Here is a 20,369-nt window from a genome sequence, read left to right on the forward strand (position 1 = left end):
CTGTGATTTATGTCAGAGGGTGATTTGCTTGTGTTTTCCTCCAAGAGTTTTATGGTTTCTGGTCTTACGTTTAGATCTTTAATCCATTTTGAGTTTATTTTTGTGTATGGTGTTAGAAAGTGTTCTAGTTTCATTCTTTTACAAGTGGTTGAAAGGTCAGTTTTCATTCCAATCCCAGAGAAAGGCAATGCCAAAGAATGCTCAAACTACCGCACAATTGCACTCATCTCACACGCTAGTAAAGTAATGCTCAAAATTCTCCAAGCCAGGCTTCAGCAATATGTGAACCATGAACTTCCAGATGTTCAAGCTGGTTTTAGAAAAGGCAGAGGAACCAGAAACCAAATTGCCAATATCCGCTGGATCATCAAAACAGCAAAAGAGTTCCAGAAAAACATCTATTTCTGCTTTATTGACTATGCCAAAGCCTTTGACTGTGTGGATCACAATAAACTGTGGAAAATTCTGAAAGAGATGGGAATCCCAGACCACCTGACCTGCCTCTTGAGAAATTTGTATGCAGGTCAGGAAGCAACAGTTAGAACTGGACATGGAACAACAGACTGGTTCCAAATAGGAAAAGGAGTACGTTAAGGCTGTATATTGTCACCCTGCTTATTTACTTATATGCAGAGTACATCATGAGAAACGCTGGGATGGAAGAAGCACAAGCGGGAATCAGGATTGTGGGGAGAAATATCAATAACCTCAGATATGCAGATGACACCAATCTTATGGCAGAAAGTGAAGAGGAACTAAAAAGCCTCTTGATGAAGGTGAAAGAGGAGAGTGAAAAAGTTGGCTTGAAACTCAACATTCAGAAAACAAAGATCATGGCATCTGGTCCCATCACTTCATGGGAAATAGATGGGAAAACCATGGAAACAGTGTCAGACTTTATTTTTTTGGGCTCCAAAATCACTGCAGATGGTGATTGCAGCCATGAAATTAAAGACGCTTACTCCTTGGAAGAAAAGTTATGACCAACCTAGATAGCATACTGAAAAGCAGAGATAATACTTTGCCAACAAAGGTCCGTCTAGTCAAGGCTATGGTTTTTCCAGTGGTCATGTATGGATGTGAGAGTTGGACTGTGACGAAAGCTGAGCACCGACTAGTTGATGCTTTTGAACTGTGGTGTTGGAGAAGACTCTTGAGAGTCCCTTGGACTGCAAGGAGATCCAACCAGTCCATTCTGAAGGAGACCAGTGCTGGGATTTCTTTGGAAGGAATGATGCTAAAGCTGAAACTCCAGTACTTTGGCCACCTCATGCGAAGAGTTGACTCATTAGAAAAGACTCTGATGCTGGGAGGGATTGGGGGCAGGTGGAGAAGGGGACAACAGAGGATGAGATGGCTGGATGGCATCACTGACTCGATGGACGTGAGTCTGAGTGAACTCTGGGAGTTGGTGATGGACAGGGAGGCCTGGCGTGCTGTGATTCATGGGGTCGCAAAGAGTCGGACACGACTGAGCAACTGAACTGAATTGAACTGACCAGTTTTCCCAGCACCACTTGTTAAAGAGATTGTCTTTTCTCCATTGTATACTCTTGCCTCCTTTGTCAAAGATAGTGTCCATCGGTGCATGTATTTATCTCTGGGCTTTCTATTTTGTTCCATTGATCTATATTTCTGTCTTTGTGTCATACCATACTGTCTTGATAACTGTAGCTTTGTCGTATATTCTGAAGCCAGGCAGGTTGATTCCTCCAGTTCCATTCTTCTTTCTCAAGATTGCTTTGGCTTTTCGAGGTTTTTTGTATTTCCATACAAATTGTGAAATTATTTGTTCTAGTTCTCTGAAAAATACCATTGGTAGCTTGATAGGGATTGCACTGAATCTATAGATTGCTTTGGGTAGGATACTCATTTTCATTATATTGATTTTTCTGATCCATGAACATGGTATATTTCCCCATCTTTGTGTCATGTTTGATTTCTTTCATCAGTGTTTTATAGTTTTGTATATGTAGTTCTTTTGTTTCTTTAGGTAGATTTATTGCTAAATATTTTATTCTTTTCATTGCAATGGTGAATGTAATTGTTTCCTTAATTTCTCTTTCTGTTTTCTCATTGTTAGTGTATAGGAATGCAAGGGATTTCTGTGTGTTAATTTTATATCCAGGGCAGCTCTAATTTTAAAGATGAAAATTAGTGAAATAAGGATATGCAGAAATTGAAACCCTCATACGCCGCCATATGAGAATGTAAAATGGTGGGTACACTATAGAAAGTAGTTTGGTACTTCCACCAAAATTTCAACCTAGAGTGACCACATCAACAGCAATTTCATTCCTAGATATATATCCCTGAGAATTTAAAACAAACGTTCAAACAGAAACTTGTACGTGAATGTTTATGGCTGCATTATTCACAAAGCCAAAATGGAAACAACCCACATGTCCACTGACTGTTGAATTTTATGCAAAATGTGCTATATACCCCTACCATGGATTTTTATTTAGCTATAATATGAAATGAAGTAGTGATACATAGTGAAATATGAATGATAGATGAAAAAAGCTAGACAGCAAAGAACACATTTTGTAAGATCTCATTCACTTAAAATATCTAGAACAGACACATCTACAGAAATTAAAAAATCAACTTGTGGTTTTCAGGGGCTTGTGAGAGGGACTGTTGGGAAGAAAACATTTTCTCTACCATCTTAGACTCAACTGGCTTAGGGCCTGAAAATTAATTAACAGTAAATTAATAGGAGGAACATTTATTAACTATGTAGGAACTTTCAAGTGAAGAGGCTCCCTAATAGGCTAGAGATAGGGGTTTATATACCAACTTTTCAAGGGGTTTGGTGGATTAGAACTTTAAAGGATGGAAGCATCTGATGAGGCTTATTTATGCAATCTTGAAATGTTCCCTGGTGGCTCAGTCAGTAAAGACTCCACCTTCAATGCAAGAAACCTGAGTCTGATCCCTGCGTCAGGAAGATCCCTTGGAGAAGGAGATGGCAACACACTCCAGATTCTTGCCTGGAGAATCCCATGGATAGAGGAGCCTGGCAGGCTACAATCCATGGGGTCACAAAGAGTCAGACAGGATTTAGCAATTAAACCACTAAACCAATATCCAAGTTCAGGCCTCCCTGATTAGAGACACACATCCCCACCCCCTACTCCCACCTCCTGGCAATGTGGGTGGGGTTGTAGCAGCTGTCTCCTACAAAGTTCAGCTTTAGTCAGATAAGGCAAGTTCAGAAATGACTTATTTCTGCCTCTCTCAAGCTTCCTGATAGCTCAGTTTGTAAAGAATCTGAATGTAATGCAGGAGACCCCGGTTCAATTTCTGGGTTGGGAAGATCTGCTGGAGAAGGGATAGTCTACCCATTCCAGTATTCTTGGGCTTCCCTTGTGGCTCAGCTGGTAAAGAATCTGCCTGCAATGTGGGAGGTCTGGTTAAATCCCTGGGTTGGAGAAGGGAAAGGCTACGCATTCCATTCTGGCCTAGAGGATTCCATGGACTATATAGTCCATGGGGTCAGAAAGAGTCAGACACAGCTGAGCAACTTTCACTTCACTGCCTCTCTTGTAGCTCAGATGTTTTCAATTTGAACTTAATCTCTGTACCATTTGGTGGGTTATCAGTCCCATCAGGAGAATAGGCAGTCATTGATAATAAGTATAGACTTATTATATAAGTCTATATATGGCAACCCACTCCAGTATTCTTGCCTGGAAAATCCCATGGACGGAGGAGCCTGGTAGGCTACAGTCCATGGGGTCACAAAGAGTCGGACACAACTGAGTGACTTCACTTTCACTTTCACCCTGGCCAAGATCTTCCCTGTAGCTCAGATGGTAAAGAGTCTGCCTGCAATGCAGGAGACCTGGGTTCGATTTCTGGGTTGGGAATATCCTCTGGAGAAGCGACTGGCAATCCACTCCAGTATTCTTGCCTGGAGAATCCCACGGATAGAGGAGCCTGATGGGCTACAGTTCCTGGGGTTGCAAAGAGTCGGACACGACTAAGTGACTAACCCACCCACCCATAGACTTTAAAATGTCCTAAAATTTATTGTGGTCATGGATCCACAATTTTCTGAAAATACTAAAAATCAGTAACCAGTACATTTTAATATTGTGAATTATATGGTATGTGAAAGTGAAAGTGAAGTCACTTAGTCGTGTCTGACTCCTAGCGACCCCATGGACTGTAGCCTACCAGGCTCTTCCATCCATGGGATTTTCCAGGCAAGAATACTGGAATGGGTTGCCATTTCCTTCTCCAGGGGATCTTCCCGACCCAGGGATTGAACCCAGGCCTCCTGCATTGTAGGCAGACGCTTTACCATCTGAGCCACCAGGGAAGTCCATATGGTATGTGACGAGCATATCAAAAATTTAAATAGTAAATCAATGTGTACATTTAATAAAATTTCAGTAAAAGATCGATGGGAAATTTTATAATGTGGGTGAATTAAGGTTAGAATACTACAACCCACTGGTCAACTTTTACATCAAAGTGTGGGATACAACGTGGCTGTTCAGATATGATACAATAGGGGTATGAAGCATCACATCTAAAATGTTCTTGCTAAAATAACTGAGCCTGCATTTAACCAAGTTCATAGATCTCACTACAGGATGTTCTGTTTCTAATGGAACCTGTTCAGGACAGGATGCATATAAATACAGAATGTGAGTAATTCTACGGGACAAATAATTCAGTCTTTTCATCAAAAGGATAGCAAAAAAAGAGGAGCAGGGGCTGTTATTGGTGAAAAAAAAGACTAAGTCCTATTTCAGTTAGTGCTATGTAAGTTACCTGTTCAGATCCTAAGAACAAATCAAATTTAAGAGAGATATTTAGGTCAAATAGCTATATTGGACATGGATAGTTGCATTAGGGAATAATTGTAATTTTTCTTAGATGTAGTAATAGTATTTTGGTTATATATTTTAAAGTCCTATTTGTTGTAATTTATGTTACAGTAGAGTATGTGGAGGAAGGGCTTCCCTCGTAGTTGGTAAAGAATATGCCTGCAATGCAGGAGACCCTGGTTCAATTCCTGGGTTGGGAACATTACCTGGAAAAGGAAATGGCAACCCACTCCAGTATTCTTGTCTAGAGAATCCCATGGAGAGAGGAGACTGGCAGGCTACAGTCCGTGGGGTCATAAGAGTCAGACACAACTTAGTGACTAAGCCACCACCACCACATGTGGAGGAAATAACTTCTTTAGGTTTAGACATGGTATCATAAAATACCTGGAATATGCTTTGGAATATGCTGGGGGAAAAAAAAAACTTGACAAAATGTTGATTGTTAAAACTGCTTGACTGACATATAGAATTCGTATATTCTTTGTTTGAAATGATTCATGATAAAGAGCTAAAACTATCCAAAAGCAACTATGCAAACAAAACTGATAAGTCATTGTGTTTTGAGTATGCTATTGAGTAATATGGGTGAAAATACCAACCTGAAGGAGTTGATTCTGGTTTCATTACCAAGATGTAGTTGGCTGTATCTCCAGTTAGGACTGGAAACAGGTGATTTTTAAATAGTGTAGAATGATTCAACTGCTTAATTATAGTGTAGAGTATCTATTTCTAATGATCCCTGTGTGAGAATGTAAATATGGAGAAGTTCTGGAGGATACATACTGTACATTTAACAGGGTCAGCTCTGAGAATACCATGAACTTTTAGGGCTGGTGGCCAAAGGTAACCTTCATCATATGCTGAGCACCTACTATGGGCCAGCTACTCTTCCTCATGCTGGAAATACAGACACAAAAGAGGCATAAATCCCTCTTCGCATGGGGCTCACATTCTAGTGGGGGATACTGAAAAGTAAGTTCAATGAGATACAGGTGTATTCTGATAGATAATGACATCTGCTGTCACCACAGAAAAGCAGAGAAGGGGAATTGGGCATGAGGAGGGGGAGGGACCTGCACTTGCAGGTAGGTTGTCTGGCCAGGGCCTCCCTGAGAAGGGGACATAAAGTCCTGAGGAAGTGACCAGGTGGTGTGGGGATGTCCCTGTGGAAATCTGGGGCATCATCCTGTGAGGATCATATCCTGTGTGCCGCTTATGAAGTTATGCTGTTAGATCATTTAGATAGTTATGAATACAAATAGTCATTTACCCTCCAGTTTTGAAGCAAGAGGAGCTGTTATGTATTCTGTCAGTTTGTTATTGGTCAGGGTTAGGGCCTGAATTACCTTGATGATTCACATAATTAGGGTATGGTTGAAGACCCTTGCCACTTTAAATGAATCCAGGTTCTAGCCATGCACACAAAGTGTATACTCCTGTAATATGGGTCCTTTTGAAACAGATATAGAGATTGGTCTCTACAGAGCATCTTACTTAAGTGACTTCTTCCAGTTTTGTAACTTGTTTCTAGTTAAGTGACTGAGAGTGCTGCACAAACCCCAGTCATTTGTCCCTTGTGCGAGGACACTCATCTCTCATGGGAATCAATAAGTTATAAGCAGGAGAATGTTTGTGTGTCTGTGGATGCAGGACTAACAGGTTATTCATTTCAGGAACCTCAGGGCCAATAGTTTAGGTAAGCAGAAAGGTTCATCAGTATGACGACAAACCTCAATCCCAGAAAATTAGTCTATGGAGTGACTAAATGGTCACAGTGGGTTATATCACAATGGGTTTGTAGTGTAAAGTCCAGACCATCTGTACATTTAGGCTTATTTCTCCTAAGGGTAAGTAGTTTCTGGTTGGATTTTTTTTTTAACGGAACTAGAATACTGGTATGTTTTTGTTTTGTTTCTTATGTTTTTCTTGCTGAATTCCTACTCAGGGAAATGAATTTGTATCTGTTGCAAAGGTATTCAACAGTATTTTCTTTCTTTTCAGGTGCAGTTAAGAAAATCAAAGGGCTTGATCAACAGCTTATACATTGCCTTGGTTTGGACCCAGAGTGCAAGCACAGACGAAGAGCGGACACTGACTTCACACTTCTGATAGGTATGGAATACAGGCCTCAGTTGTGCTTTGATCCTGTTTCCCCCTTCTGTACAGTAGGCTCCTCTCAAGGTAAGTCTCTAACCAAATTTCCTCTGTTAGTGTCTGGTTAGTAGTGTGTTCATGTATGTGCTAAGTTACTGCAGTCGTGTCTGACTCTTTGTGACCCCATGGACTGTATAGCCCACCAGGCTCCCCTGTCCATGGGATTCTCCAGGCAAGAATACTGGAGTGGGTTGCCATTTCCTTCTCCAGGGGTATTCATGTATACTTAGTCGCTATAATTGTTCATTGTAATGATCAGAAGAGTTCTTTCTACCTGTATGGTTCAAATATCAGCCTATTTGTAAGTTCCAACACCCTTGAACTCAGTTTAAACTCAAAGCCCAGAAAAGGCCATTATTTTACTGTAGCCAATTTCACACATCTGATAGGTATGGAAGCGAACTCCCAGGTGTACCTTTTGTTTTATTCCCATGCTTTTTCCAAAGATGACTTTCTGAAGTGTTTTAATCCAATTTATACTGGTTCCATGGTCGTGCATTCTTAATGCTTAGACTGAAAAAGGCAGGGTTATTTCAGTAACCTGAGACCTTTTAAAGCTATCAAAATAACCTGATAGTTTCACAAATCCTAGAGCTAGTAAGAAATTTGAGGTTAAACTGTTTGTTCCCTGGGTTGCTGAAGAAAGAACCTGTCATTCTATGTTGGAATCTCTGAAGGATGATGTGAAATTTCCCATGTAAAATGTACTTTTCTGTAGTGCCTCCTAGTTAAGAAGCATTGTTTATACATTATTGAAATCTCTATTAGGATGGATACAGCAAAAATTCATTTGTTGTTTCCTTATAGGAAGAAACAGGGCTTCCCTTGTGGCTCAGACAGTAAAACGTCTGCCTGCAGTGTGGGAGACCCGGGTTCGATCCCTGGGTTGGGAAGATCCCCTGGAGAAGGAAATGGCAATCCACTCCAGTACTTTTGCCTGGAAAATTCCATGGCCAGAGGAGCCTGATAGGCTACAGTCAATGGGGTTGCAAAGAGTCAAACACGACTGAGCAACTTCACTTTTCCTTTTCCTATAGGAAGAAACTAGAATTGTCAAATGCCTGTTCTGTATTATTCTTCTGATTTATAGCTTAGGGCATGCTCAGTATTATTGAAAGAGGAATAGGTTATTATTTGTGATGTACTGTTTGTGATTCTAATAGTAATACACACACAGGTGATTTAGAAAGTTATACTAGTTTAATGGGGGACTCATAAGGGACTGTTTTCCAGTAGTTGTACTGGCCTATCACCTCTTATGGACCGTATCATTGGCACACTCTCCTGTTGATGTGGGTGAGGGTGAGCATTCAGAAGACTTTGACTTCATATGCTGTATCCTAGCTTTATATGACATCTATGTTCTGTGAATCAGCAGTTGGGGCAGGGAGAGATGAGGGGAGGAGAGAGAAGGTGGTCAGCTTCATAAATCCCTTATGACCTTATCAACCTGTGACCTCAGTTTTGAACAAATCCTTTTACTTCTCCAGGTTTTGATATCTTCACCTAATTTACGAGTAAGTAAATGAAAAATTCCTGCGTTTTGTTGTCAAATTCCTTTTTGAGAAGCTGATGAATAGTATGGAAATTAATTTTTAAAAATGTGTATCCGTACATATGTATACAATTAGCAGCTACTTTAGGAAGTTTAAGGACCTATGGCCCTGTCTTAAGAGCACCTGGACTTAGGGAGGTCACTGTCTTTTCCAGTTTCACACATCTGTCATTTTAGTGCCTTCCATAATTCAAGTCATATCCGACCCATGCCTGGAACTCTCCAATAATTTCTCACTGAAATGAGAATGAAAACATTTACCAAGCATGGTCAGCAATGAACAAGATTTGGCTACTCTTTGCCCTGATTACTCAACCTCTTTCCTTCTTGGTTACTTTGCCCTGGACACACAGATTTGTTCCTTTTGGGCTTTATTAGTAGGAGTATAATTGACAGAAGATAAAGTGTCCTGTTTGAATTGTACAATTTGATAACTATTGACATGTTTCACCTGAGATGTGACTGCCACCCTAAGAATAATAAACACATCCAAACACCCCTAAAACTTTTTGCTTCCCTTGGTATAAATGTAAAGAGAACTAAATTTTCCTACAGAGAGGTTCTCTAGTTTTTTGTTTCATGCTGAACTAGGGATACTTTATTATTATGAAAATTACATATGTTGGGAAAAAACTTGACCCTGGTTTATTTGAATATGTCTAAGAAATTTCTTTCTTATGTTTTTGATACTTTACGCCCCAGATCAAATATTACTCAAGTAAAATCTTCTGTAGGATTCTCATATTAATGAGTGTTATGATATATTCTCCTATCAATGCTTTCATTTTAGGTATTTTGAATGTTAATCCTAGTAAATTTGGAGTCCCTGGCATATTTCTACCCATAACAAATCTTAAAAGAAATTTTATAGAATTTTGTATTCATAAAAGTTGAAAAATACTTAATCATTTAAAAATGGTAAAAATGTGCTTAAAATATATTTATGGATGCTTGCTTATGGTCCTCAACAAGCCTAAAGTTGAGTTCAACAAGTTGGCTAAGGAAAGAGTATGTGGTGGCTTATGATTTGTGTGTGGAATAGGCCAATTTCTCTTTAATGGCAATATAACATGATCATCTACAAAACAGTCAATTTTATGTTATGTATTGTAGGAAAACAAAAAAGTTTTTTTTTCAACCTTCTTAAGGTCCCTGGCTAGGTCTGAAAATGAAACTGATAAAGACAGATGGACAGGAGAAAAGCATACAGATTTATTTGGCAGAAGGTTTATGTGAGATGGGAGTCTTCATAAGAAAATGAAGACCTGAGGATATGGTTAGATTTGTGTAGTTTATGCTAGGTGTGAGAAAGAATGGAAAATCATGGAGGAATATGATAGATTAAGGAAAATGAGGTAACTCTAGTAAATGGGGGTTGTTTCATCAAGAACAAGGGTTCTTTGTTTGGATTCTTCTTGGTGTCCCTTCTAATTGGGATAAAGATGCTCCTTTCCTTCAGGTTTGGGCTTCCCTGGTGGCTCAGATGGTAAAGAATCCACCTGCAATTCAGGAGACCCAGATTCGATCCCTGGTTTGGGAAGATCCTCTGGAGAAGGGATTGGCTACCCACTCCAGTATTCTTGCCTGGAGAATTCCTCCTGGACAGAGGAGTCTACAGTCCATGGGTCACAGAGAGTCAGACACAACTGAGTGACTAACACTTCCTCTAAATATAAGAAGGGTACTTGTCACATAAAGGTTTTATTTCCTGTTTCAGGGGAGAAAAGCATGTCAGAGAGGTGGTCAAAGAGGCCATTTTGTTTCTACCTTTTCTCAAACCTCTTCAACTTAAAATATTCAATATTGTCAGTGTATTGTATTTTAGGATATCATGTCCTAAACTCCCATCAATATACTTTACCACAGTAAAACAAATGATACCCTGCATAGAATAATTATAGGATGGTGGCAGCCACCTAAGGGGTAGGATTTAATGTTATAATTTCTAATCACTTTTGTTTAATTTTAATGAATTCTTGTGTGGACTAGTCAAAATTTGAAGGAAATAAACATTTTAAAAAATGATAAGAATTATTAAATGTTAGATTAAAATAGTCTAAATTTTATCACACCTCTTCTCCTTTCTCTTTTGCAAGACCTTTTAAATATTGTTTCAGTTATGCAGTATTTTATACTTCTGGAAGCAAAACATAACCTCTGAAATTTCTTTTCCCTGTAAATTAAACTTACTGTAATGTATATACCTTCCTCTTCACCTTCAATACTTATAAAAGACAAACACTAGCCATATTAAAGTAATAATGAAATGAAATAAAAGTAGGTTGTCGAAAGGATATGATTAGAAGCAATCAACCTCAATACATCCCTATTGCATTCCTTCAGCTTTCACTTGCTTACAGTGGGTAGATCCTTGGAGATCTGCGAGATGGCTGTCTAGTTCTATGTTCTGTGGTCTTCTTCTTGATAGCAATGAAAGCCAAGTCCCCCCACACCCTCTTCTTAGAGTGAGCTCATTCAGCTTCTTCGGATTTTCTACTGCATATTTCAAAATGATATTCCTAATTCATAAGGCTTGATGAAATTTGAGGTTGTCTTTTCTTTTAAATGTTAATGTCTTACACAAATGCTTTTGAGCATTTGCCAGCTTTGTAAATACCTAGACTGTCTTTTACTTGTTTCATGAAAGCATAGCTACAGTTATACTAGATCCTACTGAAAGTGTCATGCCTTTTCTTTCTACATACTATGAATCTTTAATATAGTATTTCTTTCCTGTTGGTGGAAGGGAAAGGGATTGAAGCAGAAGCCAAAAACTCTAGCTTTCATCTGTCTGACTAAAGTGCTTTAATCTTGCTATTTCTTCAAATTTTACTCTTCATGGAGATTAAATTATCACTTTTCCTCTATCACTCAAGACATTACAGAGCCCCACAAAAGTTACTTAAGGGTTTCTGAAGAAATGTCTTTGATTTTTCTGTCATGAGCATAAATTCTAACAACTTGAGCATCATATGTTTGCATGAAGCTGTCAGTTTTATTGGTGATAAAAAATGCAAGCTTTCAGATTAATGGACCTTTATGTATCTATTGTTCTTATTTTAAGTAGCACATTAATTTGACCAGTCACAAAAACCGGAGCAAATTGTGGCTGTGTCTGTCAAAGCTTTCTGTAAGGATATATTTTGGGGAAAGGAGCACTTAAAAATAATAACAAAATTATTACAGTGTTTGATGCTTTATTCTTTTCACCAATATTTAGAGTGAAACCATCTATGTTCTCCCAGAGACTATTTGTATCCCTTTATTTTTCTGAATCATTTAAAGAAGCAGTAAAAAGCAAAAGAAGTAGCAATAGTAATAGTTACAGAATGATAAGCAGTAAGATCTGATCTCAGCAATGTTACTAATTGACTTGGCTTTAAGTAAGTCACACTCCTTAGATCTTAGCTTCTTCATCATTAAATGTGGAGGACAAGATTAGTGGATTTCTAAGAAGACCTCTTCCCACTTACATATTTTAGGCTTGTGTGATTCTATGTGTGGTTAGTTTTAAATTGCAAGCAGAATGATTGTGTGCTTCTCTGCAAAGGTAGCAATGAAACGTTTACATTAGAAAATTGTGGACAGTGTGCTTGTGTAGGCACTATGCTCAAGAGGCCCAAGGGAGAAGCTAATTTCAGGAGGGGAGCTGGGAATGTGGATTCAGAGAAATCATGACATTAATAGTAGTAAAGTTGAACAGGGTGGCGCTTGTGGTAAAGAACCTGCCTGCCAGTGCAGGTAAACCTAAGAGACGCAGGTTTGATCCCTGGGTTAGAAAGATTCCCTGGAGGAGAGCACAGCAACCCACTCCAGTATTCTTGCCTGGGGAATCCCATGGGCAGAGGTGCCTGACTATGGTCCATAGGTTCACAGAGCGCTGGACTCAACCGAAGTGAAGTTGAACAAGCTGACATCTTCCCAGTGGACTAGGAAATCAGATCATTGATCATGAAAGCTCTGGGGAAGGTTTGAAATTTAATGAAACTAGAAAAGATTTGGATCATCCACTGTGGCACATTTTCCAAGAATTCAAGTATGAATGGATAAAACAATTATTAAGTATTTAGTATTTCAGGTTTGACCTTGTATTGCTCACCAACTCTCTCTTCAGACTTGAATCTGAATGCCTTTTATAATTTCTAAAGTTCAAATATACTCTAAGAATGAATATTTACTAACAGTTAAGGTAATTTTTGCTCTACATAAACTAAAGACAATTCTAGACAAGGTCTATCATTTTTAGAAACACAAGTAGAATTCTTATGATATGCATCCAGCCTTCTAAAGTGACTTGAGGTGACATAGCAACAAAAATGAAATAAGATGAATATGGTCCTTCTTTAGCTGAACTTAAGAAGTGGTCATGCTAAGTATGCAGGCTTGTTTAGACTTGTTTAGAGGCTTGAATGAGATAGGAGCTTTGGGAGGACATTGCAAAAGAATATTGACCATTTAGCTGATCTCTCTGGCTTAGCACTGTACCTCTCACATTCCATCTCATAACATTTTACACAAGTGTTTTAGTATGCCATCTCAAGGAGAATGCTGTTATGGCAAATATCATTCTACTGTCTGATTTTGTGGTGTATATCTTTTAGAATGCTAGAAAATTAAGAACAAAGTAGAAAGATTATAATTTGTATTAATGCATATCAATTTGAATGTTCTAGAAGTGTGATCTCTTTTTAAGGTGAAATATATTTAAGTAGTTGAACTGATGGCTTACCTTTTGCCTTCATTTTCTAATTTATTAAACTTAAATATGTGGTATACAACATTAAAAAAACAGCATAAATTATTGAGATCTAATTTTCAACAGCAAACAATAAAAATGTCCATGATACTTGAAGAAAAATATGGCCTATCCACTTAAAAAAAGATTTATAATTTTTCTTTTCCAGGGGTAAAAATGGTTTTGTCTGTCTTGAGTTAGGGTATGTTTCTTCATTACTACCACTACCACCACCAGCATTAGCCCTATCTTCACATAGGGGTTTTAAATTGTCATGAAAATAATCTTGAGTGAGGGGCTAGGAATTAAAGAAGAAAAGAATGTTCTATTTAGTTCATATGTAATATTGTTTAATACTTTCAGAAAATTATGTTATGAAGTGTGTGTTTATGGTGATGATTATTCCAGACAAATGAAGAACCTAACCTAAGCTGAAAACAAGATGCCAGGGCTTCCCTCATGATTCAGTGGTAGAGAATCCACCTGCCAATGCAGGAGACATGCATTCGATCCCTGATCTGGGAAGATCCCACATGCCACAGAGCAGCTAAGCCCATGCACCACAACTATTGAGCCTGTTCTCTAGGGCCTGGGAGCTGCAACTACTGAGTCCACGTGCTACAACTACTGAAGCCCATGTGCCCTAGAGCCTGTGCTCTGCAGCATAAGAAGCCACAACAATGAGAAACCTGTGCACTGCAATTAGAGAGTAGCCCCAGCTTGCTGCAACTAGAAAAAAGCCCACACTGCAGTGAAGATCCAGCAGAGCAAATAAATAAAATTATATTTATGAAACTACCAAGATGCCAAAAAAAGGAAGAATAGATTAAAAAAAAAACTTGGAACAGAATTCCAGCAAATTGAATCTAACTGAAAGACGCTTGCTCCTTGGAAGAAAAGTTATGACAAACCTAGACATCATACTAAAAAGCAGAGACATTACTTTGCCAACAAAGGTCCATTTAGTCAAAGCTATGGTTTTTCCAGTAGTCATGTATGGATGTGAGAGTTGTACTATAAAGAAAGCTGAGCACCGAAGAATTGATGCTTTTGAACTGTGGTGTTGGAGAAGACTCTTGAGAGTCCCTTGGACTGCAAGGAGATCCAACCAGTCAATCCTAAAGGAAATCAGTCCTGAATATTCATTGGAAGGACTGATGCTGAAGCTGAAAGTTCAATACTTTGCCCACCTGTTGCGAAGAACTAACTCATTGGAAAAGACCCTGATGCTGGGAAAGATTGAAGGCAGGAGGAGAAGGGGACAGCAGAGGATGAGATGGTTGGATGGCATCACTGACTTGATGGACATGAGTTTGAGGAAGCTCTGGGAGTTGGTGATGGACAGGAAAGCCTGGCATGCTGCAGTCCATGAGGTCACAAAGAGTTGGACACAACTGAGCAACTGAACTGAACTGAACTGAATTAAACTATATGTATATTGTATCATATCAAGATGTGGTACAAAATTATCTGTTAAATGGAAGGAATATGTGACCAGTAACAGACTTTCTGGTATATTAACATTTTAGTTTAAATAACTTTACAAATTTGATTTCCCCAAGACAGAGTATTTCCATGTGTGGAAAGACTTAAGCATTAGTTTTCTTTTTTTTTTTTTTTAAGTTGCCTAAATATTTTGTTAAACTTTTTTATAGAAAATTTTCATTTTAATTTGAAAACTTAGGCGCACTTTTGTGTTATTCTTAGTTCTTCAGAGAAACAGAATCAATAGGATGTATGTATATCTATATATATATGAATTGACTCACATGATTATCATGGCAGGGAAGTCCCAAGATCTGCAGGGTGAGATGGCAAGCTGGAGACTCAGGAAAGCCTTTGCCATAGTTCTAGTCTGAATTCAAAGGGATGGGAACAATGAAGCCAATGGTTTATAGTTGGAAGACCAACACTCTTGAGACCCAGGAAGAGCCAGTGTTTCAGTTCAAGTTCTAATGTGTGAAAAAAGATGATGTCCCAGTTCAAAGGCAGTTAGAGAGGAAGAATTTTCTTATTGGAGGATCAGTATTTTTGTTGTAATCAGACCTTCAACTGATTGGATTAGGCCCACCCACATTAGGGAGAACAATCAGTTTTACTCAGTCTACCAATTCAAATGTTAATCTCATTCATCCAATAACACCCTCACAGAAACACCCAGAATAATGTTTGACCAAATATCTGGGTGCCCTGTTGCTTGGTCATGTAGACACATAAAATTAATCATTAGAACCACATTTCCTTTGATGAAGAAAATTTTCAATTATTTTTAATGATCCAAAAGGCTTTTGTAGTCTTCTGTAATCTTGACTACCATCATTTCAAGACCTATCAATGTTATATTCCCACTTGCATTCTCTTTGAGTAAAACTTTCATATATACCTAAAGTCTTTATTAAGTAGTCTACAGTTTACAATTAAGTATTCTCCTTAAGACAGCTTATGTTTGAAAAGAATAGTCAGAATGTGAAGACAGTATCTTAAAATAGTGGATCCTCAATAGGCATTTGTTGCTTGAACTGGTCTGTTTCTACCATTCTACTGAAAGGTTATGTGAAAACTCAACAATGAACTCCAAATGACCCTATCTGGTGGCCCTTTCTTAGCCTAACTCTGCTTTACTATATCTGGAATATTTGTTAATTTTTTGGTAAAGTTTTGCTTCTCTGGTAGCTCAATCAGTAGAGTCTGACTGCAATGTGGAAGACCCAGGTTCAATCCCTGGGTTGGGAAGACACCCCCTGGAGAAGGAAATAGCAACCCACTTCCGTATTCCTGCCTGGAGAATTCCGTGGACAGAGGAGCCTGGTGGGCTACATTCCATGGGGTCACAGAGAGTCAGACATGACTGAGTAATTAACACTTCAACACACAGAAGTCCTAGTCACAGCTATTAGACAAGGAAAAGAAGTAAAAGGAATCCAAATTGGAAAGAACAAGAGGCGTGTGGCATGACACTTTACATATCATGTACTACATAGAATACGTCAATAAATTAAGTAATGTTGCAGGATAAAAAATCAATATACAGAAATTTGTTGCATTTCTATGTACTAACAATGAACTATCAGGAAGTGAAATTAAAACAATCCTGTTTAAAATCATGTGAAGAAGAATAAAATACCTTTGAATAAATCTAATGAAGGAAGTAAAAGATCTGTACTTGGAAGCCTATAAGACACTGATGAAAGAAATTGAAGATGGAAAAATATACCTTGTTCATGATTGGAAGAATCAATATTGTTAAAATTACTGTACTACCCAAGGCAATCAACAGATTCAATGCAGTCTCTATTAAAATACCAATTTTTCACAGAACTCAAATAATTCTAAAATTTATATGGAAACATAAAAGACCCCAAATAGCCAAAACAATCTTGAGAAAGAGCAAAGCTGGAGGTATCACACTTCCTACTTCAAACTATACTACAAGCTATAGTAATCAAAACTATATGGTACTGGCACAAAAGCAAATATAAACTAATGGAACAGAAGAGAGATCTAAAAAATTAACCCACACTTATATGGAAATTAATCTGTGACAAAGGCAAGAATATACAATGAAGAAAAGATGGCCTCTTCAGTAAATGGTGTTGGGAAAATTGGATAGCTACATACAAAATAATCAAGTTGGATTATTCTCTCATACCATGCACAAATATATATTCAAAATGGATTAAAGGCTTGAATATAAGACCAGAAACCATAAAACTTCTAGAAGAAACATAGGCAGTAAACTCTTTGACATAGGTTTTGATAACATTTTTTTGCATATGTCTCCTCAGACAAATTGGAGAAGGAAATGCCAACCCACTCCAGTATTCTTGCCTGGAGAATCCCAGGGACAGAGGAGCCTGGTGAGCTGCTGTCTATGGGATTGTACAGAGTCGGACATGACTGAAGCAACTTAGCAGCAGCAGCCTCAGACAAGGAAAACAAAAGCAATAATATACATTTGTCAAAATCAGGAGAATGTACAATAAGAGAGTGAACAATAATGTAAACCATGAATTTTAATGCTTCAATATTGCTTCAACAGTTATAACAAATGAACCCCACTATTACAAAACATTAATAATGGGGTACCTGAATGTATGTGTGTAGATGGGGTGTATTGAGGTAGATGAGAATTCTGTACTTCCCACTCAAGTTTTAAGTAAAACTAAAACTGCTCTAAAACCATAAATTGTGTTAGTTAAAAAAAGCCAACAATCCTAAAAATGATTCAGAAAGAAAAAATAGATCAGCAATAAAGGAATTAAAGTTAGATTGCTATCCAACTTTTCAATAGTATTCTGGATGCAAGAAGGCAATGGAGCTATCATTGTTTAATATTCAGGAAAAGATCTTCGGGCCTAGAATTTTTACCTACCTAAACTGTTATTCAAATGTGAAGGAATGATAAAAATATTCTTTGGGATACTAGGCCTTACAGGGTCTGCTACACAAGAATCCATATTGGAAACTTAATCAAAAAAAGTCTTTAAATGAGAATAGAAAAAATTCAAATGATAGATCTAGAAATATAGCAAGTTAATATAATCAAATTTATTTGCTAGGTTTATTTATGTCTTAAAAATAAAATAAGCATAATTCAAGTACTAGAGAAGGAAAAATGTATATTCATCATAGCCTATAACTAAAATTATAGACAATGGTAACATAATGGAGATGAGATGTGACAAAATTAATTTGACAGCATCCTGAATTTCTCATTTTATTTGGGATAAGTTATAGTTAATGGGCTTCCCAGGTGGCTCAAGTGGTAAAGAAGCTGCCTGCCAATGCAGGAGACACAGGCAGGAGACTTAGGTTTGATCCCTGGGTCAGGAAGATCCCCTGGACTAGGAAATGGTAACCCACTCCAGTATTGTATTGCCTGGAAAATCTCATGGACAGAGGAGCCTGGCAGGCTACAGTCCATGGAGTCTCAAAGAGTCAGACGTGACTGAACAAACATATACACACACACATACAGGTGTTAATACCGTTAAACAAGAAAAATAGACATGTGCATGATTCTTAAGTTAATGGCAAATACCATAGAACATTTCAAAAATCTTAACTTTTAAAACAACATGGAGAGGAAAAGACTGTCCAGTAGAAAGCATTTATTGGAAACAAAAAGAAACTCTGTAGTATAATCTGATTCCAGGCATTTCATAAAAACTAAATTCATTCAGTCCAATAGCTAGAAAGTCAGATTTTCTCTTCTTTCAGGCACAATTTTACCAAACACTGAATTGTCAAGTTCCCAAGGTTTTACTATTTTTTAAGGCTGGCTATATTATACAGCAGTAAGCAATTAGTGCATATGTAGGTGGTATCCACAGCATCCATAATTTGTCTGTGTTCTAATTTTGCTCCAGTCTTGTAGTCTAGTCATAAAGAAACAAAAGAGATACATATACATATGCTGTGTGTATGTGTTTAGTTTGCTAAGGATATGTATGAACATTTTTACACTTAAGTTGTTGAAAAGGAAAAAAATAAAGGAACTCGAAATAGTCTGGTGGCTTCTCTCGTTTAGGTCACTAGAGGGAGATCATGCTTCACTTTTACTCAATTGAAAAAAATTCAATTTTTCAAAGTGGGCCTGGTTTTTCCATCCTTCCCAATATTTTCTTTCCAGGAAATCTTGATCTTTCTACTTGGTCCAGAGGCTCTGAAAGTCTAGATATGCTTGAGAGGATTAATCTGTGCCTGAGGACCTAATGGAAACTAACAAAGTTTACATTCCTTCATATGTTCATTAGTCACCAGAGCTAATGACTAGAGTCCTGCTCAACTTGTAGCAATGATAGTGCTTTCTGGCTTCCTGAGCTACAGAGGCCCCTTTCTCCACATATAACACACACACACACACACACACACACACAGTTATTGCTGTAGGAGCTTGGATTTAGTGAGGCAGCCAATGGTGAAAGAAAGTTGCTTTTTTCCGATTCAGTTCAGTTCAGTTCAGTCGCTCAGTCATGTCCGACTCTTTGCGACCCCATGAATTGCAGCACGCCAGCCCTCCCTGTCCATCACCAACTCCCAGAGTTCACCCAAATTCATGTCCATCGAGTCGGTGATGCCATCCAGCCATTTCATCCTCTGTCGTCCCCTTCTCCTCCTGCCCCCAATCCCTCCCAGCATCAGAGTCTTTTCCAGTGAGTCAATTCTTCGCATGAGGTGGCCAAAGTATCGGAGTTTCAGCTTTAACATCAGCCTTTCCAAAGAACACCCAGGGCTGATCTCCTTCAGAATGGACTGGTTGGATCTCCTTGCAGTCCAAGGGACTCTCAAGAGTCTTCTCCAACACCACAGTTCACAAGCATCAATTCTTAGGCGCTCAGCTTTCTTCACAGTCCAACTTTCACATCCATACAGTTGCTGCTGCTGCTGCTGCTGCTAAGTCGCTTCAGTCGTGTCCGACTCTGTGCGACCCCATAGACGGCAGCCCAATGGGCTCCCCGGTTCCTGGGATTCTCCAGGCAAGAATACTGGAGTGGGTTGCCATTTCCTTCTCCAATGCATGAAAGTGAAAAGTGAAAGTGAAGTCGCTCAGTCGTGTCTGACTCTTAGCGACCCCATGGACTGCAGCCTACCAGGCTCCTCCATCCATGGGATTTTTGGAGTGGGGTGCCATTCCATACAGTTACTACCACCCAAATGCTTCAGTTTGAAATATTTTAGTTCAATATCTGTCGAAATTTAGTAATCTAAAACGCAGTGGGAAAGCTAAGACTGAGTCTTTTTTAAATAGTTTCTAATTATGAAATGATTTTTTCTTTATTAGAGGATATTATTTGATTGTCTAGGTGTAGCCATGTCTAGAAAATAAAGAACATAGGAAGGTCCAAAGGAAACATTCATGACCTTCAAATTAAGAGTATAAATTACAATTCATTTAAGGAAACAGAATTTCACATACAAAATTGGTCTGAGACTCAGGAAGTACAAGGGAGCCTTCACCCTTTACCCATAAGACACCTTGGGACACAGAAAATTTATGCTTAGGTGAGGCTGGAACCTGAAATATATGGAATGGGGCAGATGCTGGAGGAAAGGCCCAGCTTCAGGTGATAAAAAT

General features: G+C 38.4%; 1 long non-coding RNA gene across 3 annotated transcripts in view; it reads left to right on the top strand.

Moving 5' to 3' along the window:
* LOC133242915 (uncharacterized) overlaps positions 1 to 20,369 on the top strand; it is a 310,686-nt gene that overhangs the window by 3,515 nt on the left and 286,802 nt on the right. For all 3 annotated transcript variants that reach the window (XR_009734919.1, XR_009734918.1, XR_009734917.1), the window contains one exon: positions 6,849 to 6,959. This is a non-coding gene — a long non-coding RNA (uncharacterized LOC133242915). The remainder of the gene's footprint in view (positions 1 to 6,848; positions 6,960 to 20,369) is intronic.

Source organism: Bos javanicus, chromosome X (assembly GCF_032452875.1).
Source record: "Bos javanicus breed banteng chromosome X, ARS-OSU_banteng_1.0, whole genome shotgun sequence".
Lineage (NCBI taxonomy): Eukaryota > Metazoa > Chordata > Mammalia > Artiodactyla > Bovidae > Bos > Bos javanicus.